Below are 16,255 nucleotides of genomic sequence, written 5' to 3' on the forward strand. Positions count from 1 at the left end.
AAGAGTCTTAAGACTCACTTATGTCACCAGCTGACGACATATTGCCAGCAAAGGTTGTGAATGCCCCAACACTCAATACTTTCAAAAAGAGATTGGACTGCCATCTGTCTGGGGTGGTGTTGAGTCTTCTGCTCGAGCAGGGGGTTGGACTAGATAACCTACAAGTTCCCTTCCAATATAAATAGATAGATAGATAGATAGATAGATAGATAGATAGATAGAGAGAGAGAGAGAGAGAGAGAGAGAAAGAAAGAAAGAAAGAAAGAAAGAAAGAAGTCCTCAGAGACGGGCAGCATACAAATAGAAACAAAAACAAACAAACAAACAAATAATATGCATTAGAGGAATGACACCAGCCATTGAGGAAAAAAGTAGAGCACTGATTGCGTATAAAGCCTGCTCCAGTGTGTGCAATCTACAGGTTCTGTGAACTGCTCATAGCAAAGTCCAACAGGCTGCTAGATGTGCAAATTACTATTGGTTGCAGATTTGCTCTTGGACACAGCTGACACAGGGAATGTATGATGGCATCAAGCAGCCCTTAGGACCAACACAGAAGAAATCTGCCCCTTTGAAGTCTGCTATGGGCGAGATTATCCAAGACCGAATGCAGTACATGGCATGCTGGGTGCAGCACTACTCTGAGTTTTATTCTAGATAAAATGTGATAACTGACAAGGCTTTGAATGGCATTGAGTGCCTGCCTGTCTTGGAGGAGCTTGACAATGAGCAAACTTTAGAAAAACTAAACACAGCTCTGGACTTCCTCACCTCAGGCAAGGCACCCAGGAAATATAAAATCCCTACCGAAGTTTTGAAGTGCTGCAAAGAGATCACCACAGAACTACATGCAATCTTCTATCTCTGTTGGAAGGAAGGTGGAGTACTGCAGGACATGAGGGATGCAAATATCATCCCACTATGTAAGAACAAAGTTGACAGGGGAAATTATAAAAGGTACTAACGCATCTCTCTTAGTGTGGTAGGGAAGCTGCTTGGCCTTGTCACATTGAAGAGGCTCCAGGTACTTGCAGAGAGGGCTATCCAGAACCACAGTGTTGATTCCAAGCCAACATATCCACTACCAATATGGTATTTTCTCTTAGGCAGTTGCAGGAGAAATGCAGGGAACAAAGACAGTCACTTTTTGTAGTGTTTATAGATCATTTGAAAGCTTTTGACCAGGTTACTAGGAATGGCCTTTATAAAATCCTCCCCAAGATTGGCTGTCCACCCCAACTCCTCAACAAAATCAGGGTCTTTTATGAGGAAATGAAGGGCACAGTAGTTTTTTATGGCTTAATATCAGATTCCTTTGACATTTGAAGTGGAGTGAAACAGGGCTGTGTCCTTGTGCCAATTGTATTTGGGATCTTATTTGCTGTCATGCCAAATATGCTTTTGGAATTGTAACAGAGGGAGTCTATCTCTGGATCAGACCAGATCAGACAGAAAACTCTTTAGCCTCTCTAAATTGAGAGCAAAGTCTAAAGTCTAGCTGAAATGCTTATAGGATTTCCTTTTCACTGGCGATGCTCCCGTTACTGCTCATTCTGCCAAAGACCTTCAATGACTCATTGACTGTTAAGGCAAAGCCTGTCAAGATTTTGGATTAACAATCAGCCTGAAAAAAATGCAAGTCATGGGTCAGGACTGAATAAACGTATTGCTAAAGCAGCCACCACATTCTCTACACTGAGAAAGAGAGTATGGCTTAATAAGAAGCTGACGGAACATACAAAGATCCAGGCTTATAGAGCTTGTGTCCTGAGCACACTATTGTATTGCAGCGAGTCTTGGACCTTTTATGCATGGTAAGAGAGAAAGTTGAATACCTTCCATATGCTCTGTCTCCAAAGTATCCTTGGCATAACTTGGCATGACAAAGTTCCAAATAGCACAGTCTTAAAATGTGCTAAAATTTCTAGCATGTATACACTATTGAAACAGTGATGTCTTTGTTGGCTTGGGCATGTAGTGGGAATAGATGATGGGCAGATTACGAAATATCTCCTATATGGTGAACTAGGGCAGGGAAAGCGCTCCAGAGGGAGACCACAATATAAGGATATATGTTGCAATATAAGGATATATGTAAGAGGGATTTAAAGGCCTTGGAAATGGACATTAACAGCTGGGAAAACCTGACATCTGATCATTCAGCTTGGAAGCTAAAGATGCAGCATGGCCTTCTCCATTTTGAGGAGACACTTGTCAGGCTGAGGAAAAGACGCAGTCCTGGAACCAGAAAAATCAAGGGGCCAGGCAGGGGACAAAATGGATCTGTGCTCAGTGTGGAATGGATTGTCACTCTTGAATTGGCCTTGTTAGCCACAATATATGCTATTCTAGGAACTATTTCCAGAGCACAATACCATAGTTTTTCAAGACTGAAGGTTGCCAATGCCTCTTAGTCAAAATATATTCAACTGTACAGCATTTTTTTCTGAAATTCTAGAGGTTTTGTTCTTCTATTTCTGTTTATTAGAATCATGCTGAAATATGTGGGTGGGTAGACAGCTGAAGATCACAGCATGCAAGAGAGTGCCATAATATCACCGTGGTTCTATGGAAGCACAGTATGAAATTATTAAAACTATCTTGGATTTTTATGTGTTTTGTCCTTAATTATATATTTGTGCATCTGTGTCTACCAAAGAATGGTCCAGAAGCTGCATTCAGCTCCCATAATGCCCATTATCAATTTAAATGTAGGCCCTTTAAAAATATGAAGAGTTGGCTATATGGATTGGCTAACCTGATAATCATTAAATGTCCTGACTATACAGGAAGATCAAAAATAATCTTCAGGGATTACTTTGTATACATCAACGTATTAACAGAATTGGAAGGGACCTTGTAGGTCATCCAATCCAACCCCCTGATCAAGCAGGAGACCCAACACCATTTCTGAGAAATGGCAGTCCAATCTCTTCTTGAAAGTCTCAAGTCACTGAAGGCAATCTGTTCCATTGGTTGATTGTTCTCACTTACATGATGACCAAGAATGTATAGTTTTCTATCATAAGACATCTAAGACCAATGGTTTGCACAGAGTGGCTACAAATATAGAAACATAGAAGATTGATGGCAGAAAAAGACCTCATGGTCCATCTAGTCTGCCCTTATACTATTTCCTGTATTTTACCTTCGAATGGATATATGTTTATCCCAGACATGTTTAAATTCAGTTATTGTGGATTTACCAACCACGTCTGCTGGAAGTTTGTTCCAAGCATCTACTATTCTTTCAGTAAAATAATATTTTCTCACATTGCTTCTGATCTTTCCCCTAACTAACCTCAGATTGTGTCCCCTTGTTCTTGTGTTCACTTTCCTATTAAAAACACTTCCCTCCTGAACTTTATTTAACCCTTTAACATATTTAAATGTTTTGATCATGTCCCCCTTTTCCCTTATGTCCTTCAGACTATACAGATTGAGTTCATTAAGTCTTTCCTGATAAGTTTTATGCTTAAGACCTTCTACCCTTTTTGTAGCCTGTCTTTGGACCTGTTCAAATATATTTATATAATCAATATATCCATATATCCACAGATATATCCATATTGATTACAGTAGTATTTTCAGTGCATCTCACTGGATAAAAATATGGATATATCTGGAAGAGAGATGAATTTATGGCAAGAAACTTTAAAAAAAAAACCTAACAAAAACACTAACAAAAAAATTCATCCAGTTTAAGACTATTTTAAAACAAACAGCTCAAAAGTGGACATTTTATTAAAGTTCCAAAGAAACAATGAGATACAAAATAGTTCCTTTTCCCCATAACTTTTATATAGGTTTACAAATTCAAAGATTAAGAAAACTAATACAAACTAAGTAAAGAAAGAAGAAAAGCTAAACAGAAAAGAGAAGGAATATATATAAATCATGACTCATTCCTTCCCCTAAAGAAGTATAAATAATTTGATTAATTTAACACCTTCTCTACTACATTAATTTAAAAAAATTCTTCTCTCTATATCTCATTCCTTATCACTAGTCAAATCATAGCTATTAACAGCTGCAAGAAATAATAGCTATTTTGAGTTGGATTACAGAATGTTGTTGTCCTTTGCTTACAGAAAATACTACATTCATATTATGAATATATATTCTTTTATTCATATAATGAATATATATATATATGAATACATTTCAACAAATCCCTCTTGAATTGTAAACTAATCTTTAAAGCCTCATCATATAATCTTGGTCAAAAAGAAATTCTACTAACCAGAAATCATAACATACATACATTTCAAACAGATTCATTGTATAAATATTATTTTCATATTTTCAAAATCTTGATCAAGTAGTGTAATATTGCTCTTATATTCTGACATTTTAAAACAATTTTGATTTGCAAATCAACTTTGTCATATTATCTCATCACTTTTATAACTCAAGATTTTTTAAAACTTCAAATCCACATCCAAATCAGTCTCACTGTTTGTTTGAGCCAATAATATGTATTGCTTTTCTGTATATTCTCTGCTATAGTGTCACAGAAACTTGTAATGTCTGACTAAATTGTTCCCACACAGCCTTAATTTCTTCTATATTCAAATAGCATTGAATATATTCAAATTGTATTGATTTGTCTCTTCTCCTTTCAGTGTAATTGTTTTGTTCTTTCTGGTTCCTTCTAATCACCCTTCAAGTCCTTTTTTTATTAACAATGGAGCACCAAGCATGGCTTTGGCAAGATAAGTATTCCTTGGCCTTCAGACCCCTTAAACCTTCTGGAAATGGCTGTTTTCCACTTTCTTTGCAGAGAGCATCTGTATGAAGCCAAGTATGGCTGATCCTTTTCTCCATAGTCTGGAGAGCAGTTTCAAGTAGCCGACAATTTCACCTCCTCCTATTTTGGCCACATTCATCAGTTTCACTAAAACCAGAGTCATTTTCAGTCTGCTATTTATTTATTTATTTATTTATTTATTTATTTATTTATTTATTTATTTATTTATTTATTTATTTATTTATTTATTTATTTATTTATTTATTTATTTATTTATTTATTTATTTATTTATTTATTTATTTATTTATTTATTTATTTATTTATTTATTTATTTATTTATTTATTTATTTATTTATTTATTTATTTATTTATTTATTTATTTATTTATTTATTTATTTATTTATTTATTTATTTATTTATTTATTTATTTATTTATTTATTTATTTATTTATTTATTTATTACTTAGATTTGTATGCCGCCCCTCTCCTGACCTCTAACATACAAAATAGTTTCAATAACTGTTTTTTTATCCCAGTATCTTAAAACTGAATATCATTAATGAGTTTCATTGATTATACAGTATATGTATAATCCTCATACAGTATATGAATCCTTGGAGAGGGGTGGCATATATATAAATCAATCAATCAAACACACAAACAAACAAATATAGAAAAGATAATAAAAACACAGAATGGATCCATAGCTCAATGCAAATGTTTATAATGTATTTCAACTTCTATCCTCTCAAGAAAAGAATATGTGTTTTAGTTCTTTGGATTAATGAAATAAATTGGTATAAAGCGGCATACAAATCTAATAAATAAATAGATAGATAGATAGATAGATAGATAGATAAATATTAAAATAAAATAATAAAATAAAATAAAATAAGATAAGATAAGATAAGATAAAATAAAATAAAATAAAATAAAATAAAATAAAATAAAATAAAATAAAATAAAATAAAATAAAATAAAATAAAATAAAATAAAATAAAATAAAATAAAATAAAATAAAATAAAATAAAATAAAATAAAATAAAATAAAATAAAATAAAATAAAATAAAATAAAATAAAATAAAATAAAATAAAATAAAATAAAATAAAATAAAATAAAATAAAATAAAATAAAATAAAATAAAATAAAATAAAATAAAATAAAATAAAATAAAATAAAATAAAATAAAATAAAATAAAATAAAATAAAATAAAATAAAATAAAATAAAATAAAATAAAATAAAATAAAATAAAATAAAATAAAATAAAATAAAATAAAATAAAATAAAATAAAATAAAATAAAATAAAATAAAATAAAATAAAATAAAATAAAATAAAATAAAATAAAATAAAATAAAATAAAATAAAATAAAATAAAATAAAATAAAATAAAATAAAATAAAATAAAATAAAATAAAATAAAATAAAATAAAATAAAATAAAATAAAATAAAATAAAATAAAATAAAATAAAATAAATAAAATATAATAAAATATAATAAAATAAAATAATAAAATAAAATAAAATAAAATAAAATAAAATAAAATAAAATAAAATAAAATAAAATAAAATAAAATAAAATAAAATAAAATAAAATAAAATAAAATAAAATAAAATAAAATAAAATAAAATAAAATAAAATAAAATAAAATAAAATAAAATAAAATAAAATAAAATAAAATAAAATAAAATAAAATAAAATAAAATAAAATAAAATAAAATAAAATAAAATAAAATAAAATAAAATAAAATAAAATAAAATAAAATAAAATAAAATAAAATAAAATAAAATAAAATAAAATAAAATAAAATAAAATAAAATAAAATAAAATAAAATAAAATAAAATAAAATAAAATAAAATAAAATAAAATAAAATAAAATAAAATAAAATAAAATAAAATAAAATAAAATAAAATAAAATAAAATAAAATAAAATAAAATAAAATAAAATAAAATAAAATAAAATAAAATAAAATAAAATAAAATAAAATAAAATAAAATAAAATAAAATAAAATAAAATAAAATAAAATAAAATAAAATAAAATAAAATAAAATAAAAATAACCCAAAGGAGAAAAAAAGGTAAAATAGTGTAAATTGTGCACAATAGTGTAAGCATGTCACATAGAATGATCTCTTTCAAAAACTGTTTTTAACATTTAATGTTTCTAATGTACCATGGACTGTTTCATAATACTGTTTACAGTCCATGCTGATGTATCTTCAAAAGGCATGGATACAGTGATGACAAAATTGTTGTTACACATCGAATTGAGGTACTAAATAAAGATGCATTTTCTTTTTCCTTTTATAACAAGAGGGCTATATGTTTCTTCATACAGAGTAACTGGTTAGGGCTACCAGTTTTATGCAAACATCTGGATGATCAGCAAACATGGTAGCAGACATGCCTAAAATTCTAGATTTTATTGCTATCTTTTTGGCATATGGACCTTTTCAGGCAGGTATGGTACACTTAACCCTGGAAGTTAATTAAGACCAGAGGAAATATAGTGTTTCTTTTCACAGTATGTAAGCAATATCCCTAAAGTTATTCCACATGAATTGGGATTCTTACTAGCTTTGATACCAAGACAAATTCAAAGTGGAAATATTTGTGAGTTATTGATAATTATAATTAAGACTTCCATAATAGAGTGTATGTCTTGCTGAATATACTTGGATTAGATTCAGACTTAGCCCACATTCCTATCTATGCTTATCTGGAATTAGTTCTGTATAAAATAAAGGTACTTACTTTTAAGTAAACTTGCATGGGACTAAATAGTTAGCCAAGGATGATTAATGCCAGATGAAATGTATTCATTTCAAGTCTAAGTATTTTTTGAGAACTGCATTGTCTGCCAGGCCCGCATTTAAGGGAGGGAAGTATTTCAAAGAAATAAATACCCAGTCCTCAGAGGCAGCATATCTTTAAATGCATTTTGTAGAAAGTGAGTTATTGCATTTCAGACATTTTTTTACTGGTTTTCTTGACTGATCTGGCCAACCAGTTTGGAAAATGGGATCGTGAATTAGACAGACCTTTGGTCTGATCTAGCAGGAACAGTAAGAATTGTTCTACAATTCAAGAGAAGGTTGCATGGATATGTAAACAAATCCTTTAAATTAATCTTCTGTTATTTTGGGAATCAGTTAACATTTAGTAGGATGTGAGTCTAGTAGAAATATATCTTAATTTCAGTAAAACCTTTGAAAAGTATTCCATGACTTCTGATTTGCAAACTAGATAAATATGAACCAAATTTTATATCTATGAGGTGGATCAAAACTAAATCAAATAATGTTCTTTATGTATTTTTCATCAAAGTGAAGTATCAAGTGGGGCAGATACATGGTTTAGTCCTAGAACCAGTTCTTTCACTATTTCCATTTATGATATCGATTAAAAAATAAAAACATAATAATGCTTGGCATGCAAAATTAGATGAAAGCTAACATTATAGTAGCTTAAAAACAAAGTTTCAAATGATTTTGATAGCATAGAAAAATGGACTAAAAAGTTAAAATGCATTTTAAAATCCCCCTAGATCTGTGGATTTCCCATTTCAGTTCTTACAGTGGTTGCATGCCTTAAACAAAACCAGTATGCAGTTTGGAAGTGCTCCTGGCTTGTTTTCTGTTCAAGAAACAGGTGACAATTATGGCCAGGAGGCCCTTTTCACAGATTAATCTTGTGTTGTAAGGGACTACTCACAATCATTCATTTCTTCCTCATCTGTCAAATGGATTACTGCTGTGCATGGTATGTGGGAATGCCAGCTAGGAAGTTGTGATAGGTCCAAGGTTATGCAGCATGAATAGTTGTTGATGCATCTCAGTATGCCAATAATGTTCTATTGCTTTACAAGTTTCCCACACACCCAACAGGATGCTGCTATCAGCTTTACAGTCCTTCATTGAACAGGGCCAGGTTACTTCAGGGGCAGTCTTTTTGTGATTGTTTTTGCCCATCTCACTAATCGAGCAGAATAGGTTTCCTTCTGGTCCATCTATTAGACATGTCAGATAAAGAAACCCACAAAAGATGCTTTCCACATTGCAGTACTTACCTCAAAATATCATGCCTCCTCAGATTTACTTGAGCCAAACTCTGATGGCATTTAAAGACTTGGATTTTCCTTGGGCATGAGGACTTGAAGTTAGGTAAGACTATCACTGTAATTACTTTTTACTGTGCTAGCTATTACATGAGATGAGTAGATTGTCATATTTATTTAATTTATATACTAAATTTATTTGCCATCCATCTCACTATCCAAAAAGACTCTGGGGTGGCTTATAATAATGGGAATAGAGGGGGAACTAATCAAATTCGCAGATGACACCAAGCTGGCGAGGGTAGCCAAAACCCCAGAGGACTGGCTCAAAATACAGAAGGATTTTGATAGAATAGTACTGTGGGCTCTAACAAACAAAATGAAGTTCAATGTAGAGAAAAGCAAAATCATACACCTAGGTTAGAAAAACCTAAGACACATATACAAACTGGGCGAAACCACACTCAACAGCAGTGACTGTGAGAGAGATCTCGGAGTCTTGGTGGACAACCAACTAAATATGAGCAAGCAATGTGTAACGGCAGCTAAAAAAGCCAACACATCTTGAGCTGCCTCAACAGAGGAATGCATTCCAAGACTAGGGAAGTACTAATACCACTCTTTAAATAATACCCTAGTTAGACCACACCTAGAGTACTTCATTCAGTTTTGGTCATCACATTGCAAAAAAGACATTGGAACTCTAGAGAAAGTGCAGAGAAGAGCAAACAGAATGATAAAGGGACTGGAAACCAAAACATATGATGGAAGGTTGCAGGAACTGGGCATAGATAGTCTAGCAAAGAGGAGGTCCAGGGGGGACATGATAGCAGTCTTCAAATACTTAAGGGGCTGCCACAATGTGGAGGGGGGGGGTCATACTGTTTTGCAAAGCACCAGAGGGCCAGACAAGGAGCAATGAATGGAAGCTGACCAAGGAGAGATTCAACCTGGAAATAAGGAAGAACTTTCTGGGGAGAGCGATCAACCAGTGGAATGGCTTGCCAGCAAAGGTTGTGAATGCCCCAACATTCGATACTTTCAAAAAGAGATTGGACTGCCATCTGTCTGGGATGGTGTTGAGTCTTCTGCTCGAGCAGGGGGTTGGACTAGATGACCTACAAGTTCCCTTCCAATATAGATAGATAGATAGATAGATAGATAGATAGATAGATAGATAGATAGATAGATAGATAGATAGAGGAAGGAAGGAAGGAAGGAAGGAAGGAAGGAAGGAAGGAAGGAAGGAAGGAAACCACAAACATTAAAACATTAAAACTTTAGATAAAACTAGGAAGCAAGTACATGAGTGGTATGGAAGTAGGTTGTTATATTTTACTCCATCCACCATCTCCAATTCAAAGTGTCTCTTTTGTGGCCCTGAGCCAATTAGCAGAACCAGGTTTATAAGGCCAAGATCTCACTCTGCCAATAAGAAGTTCTAAAGGGTAGCGGCCAGAGCAGGAAAAGCTATTCTTCTTGATACTGCCAGCCAGAATTTCTTAACTGATGGGGTTCTGCCAAAGCGAATTAGGTGGCCCAATATCATTGGAGTGAGATGATTTATTAAATAACCTGTTTTGTTGTCATTGTTTCTTTTTCTTTTTTGCTATTGTGTTGTTGTTGTTGTTGTTGTTGTTGTTGTTTTCAAGCCTGTGTTGCCCACCCAGAATTGCCAACTATACGTTGATACTCTGTATAAATCAATACAATGAAATAAATAAAAAAATATCTGAAATTTTAGATCATGTGCATGCATAATATTTATTAATTGGTGTTGCTGTTAAAAAGACAATGCAGTTTTAGATGGCAGCAACAGTTTTACAGATTTCAAAAAATGGAAGCAATCATTTCATTCTACTTTGACTATAATTGCATTGTCACAATGCTAGCAAAGTATATAAACTCCAAAGAAGAAACTTGAAGAAAATAAGAGAAAGGCAGTGAAGGTAATGGAAAGTTAATCACATGAAAATATATTAAAGGAATGGAAAATTATTAGTGAAGCATATTTCAGATTGATGATAGGTTTCTTATGATACTTTACTGTATTTCATGAAGCATCAAAATAAGAAGGATCAAGCAGCATCTACTTAAGTACATCCCCTTCTATTCATGGGATCCACTTATGGCAAAATCACATTTTATGAGCAAAACCTTCCTTCTCTCAGAAGGGACAGCCCCTTTCTTCAGAGACAAGAGTCAGCAACCTTAAACACTCAAAGAGCCACAAAGGTCCTAACCGGAAGCCCCCTGTTCAATACTGGAGCTGACCAGAAGTCCGGTTCCCCCACCATAGAATCTCCTAGTGCAGCATCCTTCCTCTGCCATGTCTGGATCCCTCCCTTCCTGTCCCATAGAGTCTCCTCCTGGTTGGCATTCTTTTTCCTCTATCTGTCTTAAGTGAAAGCCATATCAATTGTGAAGGCAACTTGTGATAGGAAACTGCAGCAGATGGATAAAAGAGCTCCAGAACTGCAAGTTGCTGACCACTTGGCTAGACAATTGGAAATATCAAGGGCTATGTGAAGCTTTGAAAGGTTGCTTTGCCTCAGTGAAGCTTCGGATGAAGTACTCACTTGAAACTGCTTTTTAAAGCAATTGGTTCCCTGTTTTCTAAGAAGGAAATGAAACAACCACACTGATCAACCTTGCTTATGTTCAGAATTCCTCTGAACTGTGTTCTGCAGAGCTTATGCTATATGGGGGTGGGGAGGAAACCACTTCCATTTATTTATTTATTTATTTATTATTTACTTACTTACTTACTTACTTACTTACTTACTTACTTACTTACTTACTTACTTACTTACTTATTTATTCATTTGTCCAATACACAAATACATAGGAAGAAAAATAGACATGTAGTAATATATATAAGGGTAAAGTGAGCTTAGAGGAGAGGATATATGAAAGGAAGAGAATTATATATGATAGGTGAAAGAAAGGAAAGACAATTGGACAGGGGATGAAAGGCACACCAGTGCACTCATGTACACCCCTTACTGGCCTCTTAGGAACCTGGAGAGGTCAATCGTGGAGAGTCTAAGGGAGAAATGTTGGGGGTTAGGGGTTGACACAATTGAGTCCGGTAATGAGTTCCACGCTTCAATAACTCGATTGTTGAAATCATATATGATAAGTAGCTCTATGAAATATTATATTATAAAGAGAATTGATATTCTACCTAAATATAAAAAGGATACAGAAAATTACCTTATTTGACGTCAAACCACTGGTTTATTTAATTCAGTTGGCACTGGCAGAAATTCCATGTATTAGGAATTCCATAACTCTTAAAGTTGACAAGTTTGGAGACCTGTGTTTTAGAGTTTACCTATCTGGAACTAATTAATATAGGACAGGGACATTCCCCTTGTTCTCACTGGCCTCTGTCAGTGGAAAAATGTTGCTTACCAGAATGTGGTGATATTTTTCCTTCAGTGCATTCAATAGTGAATATACTTTATAAATATTCTTCCTCTAGAAAGTTTCCTCTTTATTCATTAGATTGGGATCTTTTCAATGCAAGTTGAAAATCACTTTTATTGTCATAGACATTTCAGGATGATTCTGGTAGAAGGGCTCCAAGAGCTTCCAGTAGAAGGGCTCCAAGAGCTTCCAGTCAGATATTATACAGAATCCCGACCCCCTTCCTTGATAGATTCTGGGCAAGAAAAATGATAAAATGAGTGATACAAATGGAAGACACTGTCATATGGATCCCTTATAAAATCCTGTGAATAAATCAGATAAATCCTGTGAATAAATCAGATTGGCTATGAAATAAAACCAACAGGAAACACCAGTATGTATTTCAAGATCTTTGCAGTGCTGTTGCTTCTATTGAGTTCTGTTCTGCAAATGTTTACATTTGCTTTAGATTTTGCAATTTAAACAATTCTCTCTCCCCTTCCTCTTCCTTACTTAACCTTTTTGATATTCAGTAAATACCACCATGCAGAAATAAATGGCCAACTAAAAGCAGTGATAGCAGTAGCTCAGATAACTTTCTTCCAAGTTAATTAAGGTAAATGGTCATCTTTTTAGGCTTGACATACTTTTTTCAATAGCTTTAGAGAAAATGTTTTGTATGATTTGTTGTTGATTAAATCAACAGTAGAATTATTATTGTTTTTGCTTTGATTTTTATAGTCTCTAAAAGCTTCACATTTTTCACCAAATGGGTTGTATGTTTTAAGGAGGCAGGGGGAAGGAGAACATTATATATCTGAAGAGCTTCTAGCTCCATTCACACACCCTAAACTCTTGCCTTCATTATCAAACTTACATTTTGCACATCAGAACTGGGTTCAGACTTTCATTTTCCTATTTTTGGGCAAAGTGCCTACCTTTATGCACACTTAATAAATCCAGACAGAGAGAACTTTGGGCATAAAAGGCTTAGAAAAAGGGTGGGGATTACTCATGGAAAGAATAACACTGGATTGTTATTCTAAAGAAAGCTCACATTTGTTTTCATTATGGACCTTGAATATAGCATGGAAAATTGAAAAGGTAGCTTTCTTCTAAGGCAGCAAAAAGTGATCCCATTCAAACAGTATCCAGTGTACAACAGCATTTGGAACTAAGTATTTTCCAAGCCATTATTCAACTTGCTTTGGTTGCAAGTTTACTTTTTTCAAAGGTAAAATAAACCCAAGAAATAATTGCTGCAGCAAGGCTACAAGTCTTCCATTCCCTCCCACAAGCACAAACACTTTATTTGTATATTCTGTCTCCTAAATGAAAGATTTAAAAATATTGCAGGTAGGTCATTGTGATTTTTGCCAGTGCCTGCTCTTAGGCTGCAGTAATGTCTCTGCAGAAATGCCAGGAAATAAGTGGAAAATATGATGCTTTTAAACAGGAAAGAAAGAAAAATTCTTCTGACCTCTTTCAGTCTAGAATGCATTCCCTTTAAGTCTCAGGTATAGTCCCCAAAGCCCTCCCAAAATTGTTCCCCAACTTTTAATACAACAGAAGAAGAAACAGTAAAGTGCAATTTCATTAATTTAACTAGTTTTTCATTTATCTTTGCCGTTTATAAACCATTTATAAACAGATAATATGCTGAACTGTTTATTACTGTTAAATCAAAACATTCATTATCTTTGAAAAAGTATTAGATTTCCTCTCCATCCCCACCCCGATAACAGGACAGTCACATAGAACAAGAAGGACATTGGGGGAAGGGGAACCCAGAAGCATTGAGAAAGGCCATTGATTTAATCGTTGAAATGTGATTTATTGGAGGAGGGATATGCACATTTCAATGGTCATGACATTATGTTTAATATACCTTCCCATTATTTAGTTAGTTTCTGAGAGGACAGTTAATACTTTCCTGAAGGAATTTGAGAATGAAGCCTTTGCTCTCTCCTCTTTTAAAATAAAATTTATTTTAGTGTTTTATTGCAAAATGTCCAGAATATTTGGGAATAGAAATAGTATGCCATTAAACAACTGAATGGCCAATGTAGGAGTCAGGAGCTGGAGTTTGGCAATTCTTATTTCCTTAACATGCTACAGCTTCTTGAATTACATTAATTGAATTGATTCAATGACACGAGCAGCCATTAATATGGGGAATATTTTGGTGTGTATATAAATAATTAAAGAAATAAAAAATGGGAAAAATGAGAATGAAAACATGGACAAAATACAATATTCATGAGCAAAGTTCAATTGGCATAGATTTAAACAGCCAATTGAAGGAGTGTCATTCTATAAAAATTACTTAATAATGTAACTTTCCTGTGAAAGAATTTCTCCATTGATCTAAATTGATTCTTCTTGAAAATTAATTAAGACTGTTGCCTACAATTAAGAAAGAGAGCTTTCACTGCATTTAGATCAGGGTTGGATTGCTCCTAGTTTGGATCAATTCTTAGACATGGTAGTGGCAACGAGAGGCTCCGCCCACCCACCCAGGATGCTTCTGTGCATGTGAGTGAGCAAGTGAACTAGTAGCAAATTAATTCAGAACCCACTACTGATTTACATACACTTCAGAGTTGATCTTTCTACTGAATATGGTTGGAACTGAAAATCTGAGTGAAAACGTTTTTTTATGTAAGGATTTATTATATCACTAGTGCAAGAGCCCTCTTCAGAAATAAAAAAAATGTTCTCAGGCAGCCGAGAAACTTGTGCTGAAAATGCTATCTCATTTTCATAAACAAATAATGAGCCTCTGATCTTGAGGCACCATTTTTAGTGCAGCTCTGATTACGACCACACTATCCTGAATAAAGGCTTTTTGAAAATTGTGGGTAGAGAAAATAGTAATCAATTTTTCTCTACTTTTTCATAAAAAGGGGAGGAAAAAAAAGTCCTCCAAGGAGTTTTCAAAATAGGACTTCAAATTAACAACCATGATGTCTTCCTGTGGGATTGAATGTTAGCAGGAGAAATCAAGGAAGCTACAAACCACAGAAAAGATTAGCACAGAAGTGAAGCAAGGCATTTATCATCAGTATAAAGAAGAAGATAAAGAGAGATGCGGATGATACCCAGTTATACATCTCCACCCCATGTCCAGTCAGTGAAGCAGTGGAAATGATGTGCCGGTGCCTGGGGGCTCTGAGGGTTGGGTCAACAGGCTCAAACTCAACCCTGACAAGATGGAGTGGCTGTGGGTTTTGCCTCCCAAGGACAATTCCATCTGTCCATCCATTACCCTGGAGGGGGGAATTATTGACCCCCTCAGAGAGGGTTCGCAACTTGGGTGTCCTCCTCGATCCAAGGCTAACATTAGAGCACCATCTTTCAGCTGTGACGAGGAGGGCATTTGCCCAGGATCGCCTGGTGCACCAGTTGCGGCCCTATTTGGACCGGGAGTCACTGCTCACAGTCACTTATGCCCTCATCACCTCGAGGTTCGACTACTGCAACGCTCTCTACATGGGGCTACCTTTGAAGAGTATTCAGAAACGTCAGATCATGCAGAACGTGGCTGCGAGAGCCATCGTGGGGCTTCCAAGATCTGCCCACATTTCACCAACACTCCGCGGCCTGCACTGGCTGCCGATCAGTTTCTGGTCACAATTCAAAGTGTTGGTTATGACCTATAAACCCCTACATGGCATCAGACCAGAATATCTCCGAGACCGCCTCCTGCCACACGAATCCCTGCAGCCAATTAGGTCCCACAGAGTTGGCCTTCTCCGGGTGCCATCGACCAAACAATGTTGGCTGGCGGGCCCCAGGGGAAGAGCCTTCTCTGTGGTGGCCCCGGCCCTCTGGAATCAACTCCCTTTAGAGATTCAAATAGCCCCCACCCTCCTCATCTTCCGTAAAATGCTGAAGACCCACTTTTGTCACCAGGGGTGGGGATAATTACCATCTTTCCCCCTTTTTTATTGTTTTTGGCCTTACTGTATGATAGATTAGGTTTAATGTGTATGACTGCGTAGTTAGGGGTTTTATTATGTTAT

Source organism: Erythrolamprus reginae, chromosome 1 (assembly GCF_031021105.1).
Source record: "Erythrolamprus reginae isolate rEryReg1 chromosome 1, rEryReg1.hap1, whole genome shotgun sequence".
Lineage (NCBI taxonomy): Eukaryota > Metazoa > Chordata > Lepidosauria > Squamata > Dipsadidae > Erythrolamprus > Erythrolamprus reginae.